The sequence below is a fragment of the Panthera leo genome, chromosome B2 (genome assembly GCF_018350215.1).
Source record: "Panthera leo isolate Ple1 chromosome B2, P.leo_Ple1_pat1.1, whole genome shotgun sequence".
NCBI classification, from domain to species: domain Eukaryota; kingdom Metazoa; phylum Chordata; class Mammalia; order Carnivora; family Felidae; genus Panthera; species Panthera leo.
The window spans coordinates 96,456,633-96,462,632 of NC_056683.1; the positions used below are offsets into that span (position 1 = coordinate 96,456,633).

General features: G+C 47.0%; 1 protein-coding gene across 1 annotated transcript in view; it reads left to right on the plus strand.

The window, feature by feature from the left end:
* LOC122220236 (sine oculis binding protein homolog) overlaps window positions 1-4,820 on the plus strand; it is a 163,395-nt gene extending 158,575 nt beyond the window's left edge. The window contains exon 7 of the mRNA XM_042939485.1: window positions 3,570-4,820. The gene's annotated coding sequence lies outside the window, so the exon portion shown is untranslated. The remainder of the gene's footprint in view (window positions 1-3,569) is intronic.
* Window positions 4,821-6,000: the final 1,180 nt, after the last annotated feature.

Genomic DNA, 6,000 nt, shown 5'->3' on the forward strand with positions numbered 1-6,000 from the left:
CCCTCTCACTGCACTTAGTTATGCATTCCCTGAGGACGGTACTTCATTCCTCTGGCCTAAGGGGCAGGGGGGCCTGGGATTCTGAAGGCGCCTGGCCATACAGGTCTGCTGGAGACTATACATTGTGGAGCCAGTCTGCAAACATAGTACATGCGTGGTGCACAGGATGGGCTGTGTGCATGTGGGATTCCATGTAATAGGACCCCTGGGTTGTCCTGCCTTCAGACGAACCCTGGACTCACAGGAAAACCCAAATGTGAGGCACGAGTATCGCTGTTTCCCCAGAACTTCCTGCATTAAGGGATACTCCAAAAACCTGCCAGAGGGGTGTGTGTGTGTGTGTGTGTGTGTGTGTGTGTGTGTGCCCGTGTGCCCGCACGCACGTGCACGTGAAAGAGAGATTAGTAGAAAGGAGACTCTGAAAGTTTGTGCTTTGGAGTTCAGAAGTTAATAGTCTTCCTTATACACAGATTAATATCCAGCTGCTCAAGTTTGTAATCCTACGTACTTGACACTGGCTTTGGTCCAAAGATCCCACAGTCACAGAACTTGAGAGATGGAAGATATAATCGAAAATCTCCCGAGATGCCGGTGTCACAGGAGGAATCAAGACTTGGGGAGGTTAAAGAAGGGGACAGGCTGGACTGTGACTTGTGTCTCTGTCTCACTTATCATAGTAATTTCCCCTTTGCTCAGATCAAGAAATTTAAACTGGATGGATTTTCCATAAGATCCCTCTGCTTGGCAAGGGCAAAATAGGAACTGGCTCGAGCCCTGGAACTTCCTCACGATCACTTTCTAAAACTGCAGGCTTGCTTCCTCCCCGCTCTTGAGTTTCACACTCTGCATACCAATAACTCCAGGAAAGTGAAGCCCAAGCTTGGTTCTTCATTTCCATTGATTCGAGAGTCTGTTCCCCGGGTCACCAACAAGGGGGCTGCCCTGAGCCACAGCCAGAGCCATGGGAACAGATGAGGACGACTTCAGGACCACCCCCTCCTCAAATGTTAGTGGCAGAAAGGGACTTGTACTGCCACCATCTGGCCTTTGCGTGTGTCCCAGACATGGCAAGGATGTGGTGAGAGGGAAGGAAACAGCACACAAATTGTCTACTTTGCCATTCTCTTAAAATAAGCTCGGTGTGTGAGGAGGCTTTCAGAGCAGCAGGAATGGGGCTGCAGAAAATAGAGTGTGGTGCAGCTGCACCCTTTAGAACTTGGGGGGAAAACACATATTATTTACCAGACAATAATAGATCCCAGAGAATAATAATGATTATTATAGTGTTTGGGATGGCAAACGCTGTCGTTAAGGTTCCAGAATGGCTCTCATTATAATCCCGTTTTCCCAGTCCCTTATGAAAGCCTTGAAATTTTCTCCAAGTAGGCTGATGCTGTCCATGTTTGGCCTTTGTCCAAAGGTGATTTGAATATAAAGAAACTCATTTGAGAAATATTCCTCTTTTTGAGGTCACGATTACATTAAAGAAAAAAAGCCACATCCTTAAAAAAGCAGAGCATTCTTAAGTCGTTCAAAATGGTGGTGTTTCCCAGTCACTGGAAGAAAGCGTTAAATGCTTCTTTTTCTCTTTTCCTTTTTAAAGAAAGGATTCAGAGGCCCCCTCTGACTACAAGATTTGGTCATTCTTGGTCCCGAGCCCAGAGGTGGGGACGGTTTTCCTCCCTCCATGGCAAGTTCCAGGCTATGCTCCCTAGGTGGAAAAGAACTGTCCCAGAAGAAGCTACACTTGTGTCTTTGGATCCATTTGTGATTTCTGAGGCTCCTTTCCGATTCTTCATGACCTCTCATTTGACAGCGGCTCTTGGCATTTTTATTTCAGTATCCCTTCTTGCCACTGTCTCATTCTCAAAGGAAAAAAGAAAAAGAAAGAAAAGAATGAAGGAAGGAAGGGAGAGGGAGAAAGAAAGAAAGAAAGAAAGAAAGAAAAATGAGCTCTTGATTCAGAGATAAATACCCACATTTCCAAGTCTGACCATGCCAAATGAAAAGGTTTCCATGGCCTTGTAATTCCAGCCCCATCACATATTTGCGGTGTTTTGCATTTTCACTTTGGTTATTTAATATACATATTAAATACACACAGATCTGGTGATTTAATGTGATTTGGGGAACTCAGGCATTTCCTGTCATGCACATTCAGATTTTCAAACCTTGTTTTTGGCTGATCATTATTATCGTTACCATTAACACCAGGGTTTGGATAGCAGGGTTCAAAGCACAAGCTTGTACTTTGTCCTCCCAATGGGCATTTTGACCTCCTCATGCTTGTGCTAAATTCATGCTACAGACACTCTCTGAGCAAGTCTCCAGGTCTCTTTGTGGCCTCTTTTTCTTCATCTATAAAATGAGGAAATTACATTATCTCTGGGGTCCCTTCACGTCTTAAATTCTACCACCTCTCTAAAATTATTCGTTCATTGTTCTAGGAATAATCTCAACAGTTGTAAAGATGTTTACGAGTCCTCTGTCACCACCTCACGTTAGCCAGATTTTACCCATTCACATTTCTGAAATCCTCATACATCAGTAGGAAAAACAGGTATTGTTTTGGGGCATGGGGAACAACGGCTGCTTGACCCTCATTCACTTGACAGATGTGCGTCTCGCTGAACCAGGGGCTGGGTGTGGAGATGTGAGCAAAACAGACACATCCCCAAACCTCAGGGACTTTACGGTTTGGTTGGCAGACTTCTAAGAGGCAGTTTACGAGGAGTAACTGAGCGTCCTTGGGAGGTTATATTTCAAACCAAGGGACTGGTAGCAAATGAAATAAGCCAGTGCGGATGGAGAGGCAGAGCCTAACCTCTGTGGTAGAAACTGGGGTGAGCATTCTCCTGAAATTGACTTTCCTGGTGAACAATCCTGTGCAGACCCTCTGCCCTGGGACCCCGACGCCCAGCTGGTTTGTTGTCCTCCAGTCCCGTGCTGCTGGTTGGTTTGGGTATCAAGAGATGCGAACAGCTCGCCCTCGTCAGACAAGACCCACAGAGAAGGGCATTGCTTCCAGCTACCAGCTGCCTCTGTAGAAAACCTCTGAAGAGAGGTCCACATGTCCACAGTAATTGTTCATGTGCTAAAAAGTGAATCTCTTGGCTTTCCTCCTTTGTAGCAGATACCAGAGCCGTTACATGGAGTACAGGGGTGAGGTCTGGAGCTCCAGGGTCCCCCGATGACCTTGCCACCTTTGGGGGTGACCTTGGGCAATTCAGAAGGGTTGCCGGTTAAGCGTGCAGTAAGGCGGAGGGCCAGGGTAGCCCCGTGGCCAGGCATGCCGTTGTGGTCTTTGGGTGAGGGCGTGGTGCACCAAGAAGCGACTCGTGTTTCGTGTCCTCACACAAAGCTGGCAGGGCTGACCCCGAGCGGAACCGTGAATTAGAGACACGTCAAAGTCATGCTGTGCTGCTCTAGTTCTGGGTACTCGGCGTAGGTCTGACCTGCCGGCCGGCCGGAGGGTGCCGCTCTGACTCATGCCTGGGTTCTCCCGACGTGGGACGGGGCTGTGGTTTGACCCAGCGGGTTCTGATGGGCCCCTTCTTCTCTTTTCCCAGGAACGCTCGCTCACAGGGTACCTTGCGCGGAGAGAGGGCGCAGAGCAAACCATGTCCCGCCATCCAATGACACCAGCTGGTCAGCTCACCACCCCCTCTGGCTAAAACTCAAACAAATAAAGCCGCTTCCTGTCATTAAGCATCTCAGAGGAAGCAGCCCTCCCTCGGTGGCCTCCAGCCCAGAGAAGCCAGCACGTCTTGGACCTACCAAGCGGCCCAGCCTTCTTGCGGCCACCGTCTCTGCTTCTCCCCAGAGGAACTTAGGGATTTCGCCCCTGGTTTTAAAACAAAACAAAACAAAACACCAACAAGCCACAAGGACCAATGTAGGTATTCTCCCCGCTCCATCTTCAAGGCTCAGAGGGTGAGGCTGGAAGATGATACGAATATGAAAACAAAAATCTTTTTTTAGTCATTTTAAAAACTGCTGTGGTTTTGCTGCTACACGAAGAATTGTGATTTGCATTGTACGGTTTTGGACCTATACTGTTCACGTTTTGAAGGCAGAGAGGAATCATACTGGAGTCCCAACACTTCGGATTCATCTCTGTCCTGCCCAGGATGCACTTTTAAATGAAGAGTTAGAATATTTTATTGGCTAATATACTTTTCTTGTTATTTTTACAAAGGCCACCTTTATCCTTTTTAATGCCATATTTTCAGTGTTACACTTTTATGGCTTTTAATTTTCGATTTGACAGATGTAAGAAGCAGCATGAATAGTTTATACTGTGGTTTTTCAGAGACTGAATGCCAAGAGAACTCGGTAAATGTTTATTCTTCTCAGCTTTCTCTTTAAATTCTCCTAAATAGCGCCCCATTTGGGAACAGAGCAAGAGTGTTGAACTGAAGACCAAAATGCCCTCAAGGTGTAAAATAATCCGAGGGGGAATATTTGCTGGGCGTCACGAAAGACTTGGATGAAATTTCAACCCTGATGGTTTTCGGTGATCCAGGAAGTCAGTGAAGCAATCTCTCTATACGCAGAGTCCTTTCATGATAATTAGAATGGTATGGACAAACCAGTGAAAACAAGAGGGAAAGTGAGAAAGATCACCCATGATTCTGTTTCACTGTTTGCTTTCTCCTGTCATGGTTAAGAGAAATGTGCAATTCGATCCTCAATCAGTGGGTGGAGGATAACAGGGTAGATTTTCTTGTGTGCACTTGTACAGTTGTAGCTGCGAGTCCAGAAGTCCTCTAGAGCATGTGTACTGGCACTGAGTTGGTGAGACAGTCGTGGAGTGTCCCATTCTGATGAGTACAGAAAACAAAAAAAAAAGAGAGAAAAAAATAAGAAAAAAATCAAAAAAAAAAAAAAAGGAGAAAACTAAAAAAAAAAAAAAAAATCAAATCACCTTGTGATTCAGTGTATCTGTTTACTAACTCAGATAAAGCAATTGTTCCCTCCTGCGGGGTCCGGGTGCCCCCGCCCGCAGGGCCGCTGAGCGGGAGGCTGGAGGGGTGGCCGGTGGGGGTTGGGCGAGGCTGGGGGGCCCGTGCGGCGCCGGCCCTGAAGCGCCACGGGACCCGTGGATGCGGTGTACATAGTGTATTTCTATATTCTCCTTTGTACAGAGTCACTTAACAAGTCAAGCTACTGTTTTACAGGTGCTCCTTATTTATTAGAGCTGTGAGAGCTTGGGGGACACACCTGGCGAGCGAGCTCGCTTTTTAAAAATGAAATTGGGGGGGGGCAGGGGAAGGGAGGTGGGAGGGAGGGGAAGCTCGAAAGCCCAGGGAGAGATTTATAAAAGTGAACAAAAGGAAAACTTCCAGCAACAAATTAAACAAACAGACCCCAACACCAAACCCACCCCCACCGCCCGCAGGAAGCAGCAGCCCCCTCCTTTGGGTGCTCATTTCGCTGCGGGGCTCCCGACGTTCTCCTCTCTCCCTGACTGGTGTCAGCTTCATAAAACAAAAATAAATCTCTAAGAAAAAAATGCACTTACATGTGCTTATTTCGTTTTTCTCATTATTATGACTACCGTTGTTGTTTTCCTTGTTATAGAAGGCGTTCATTTCTTTCCCCCAGGGAAAAAAAATTTTTTTCAAATAAAGTTAGTAAGTTTTAAGAGATGTCGAGATATAGGGGTGACGCCGGCCTTCCCCACCTGCTGTGTATGATGCTTGTGTGCAAACCAGAGCCTGCTGGCCCGTTCGAGGGTCTGTTCCCCCAGCCGGTATGCCCTTTGGTGACAACACGAAGGTGCATGTGCAGTGAGGTCCTGGGCCTGTAGATGTGTGTGTCCCTCTCAACTGCTCTCCCAGTCCTGATTTTTTTTTTTTTTTTTTTTTTTGGCTCCAAGGAGCACCATCCAGTGGTTGCAAACCTCCCCTGCGGGTTCCATTCTCAACAGTAGACCATCTCACCCCCTGGGCTTGGAGATGCTTTTGTTTTAACTTTACGTGAATGGATGGGTCAATC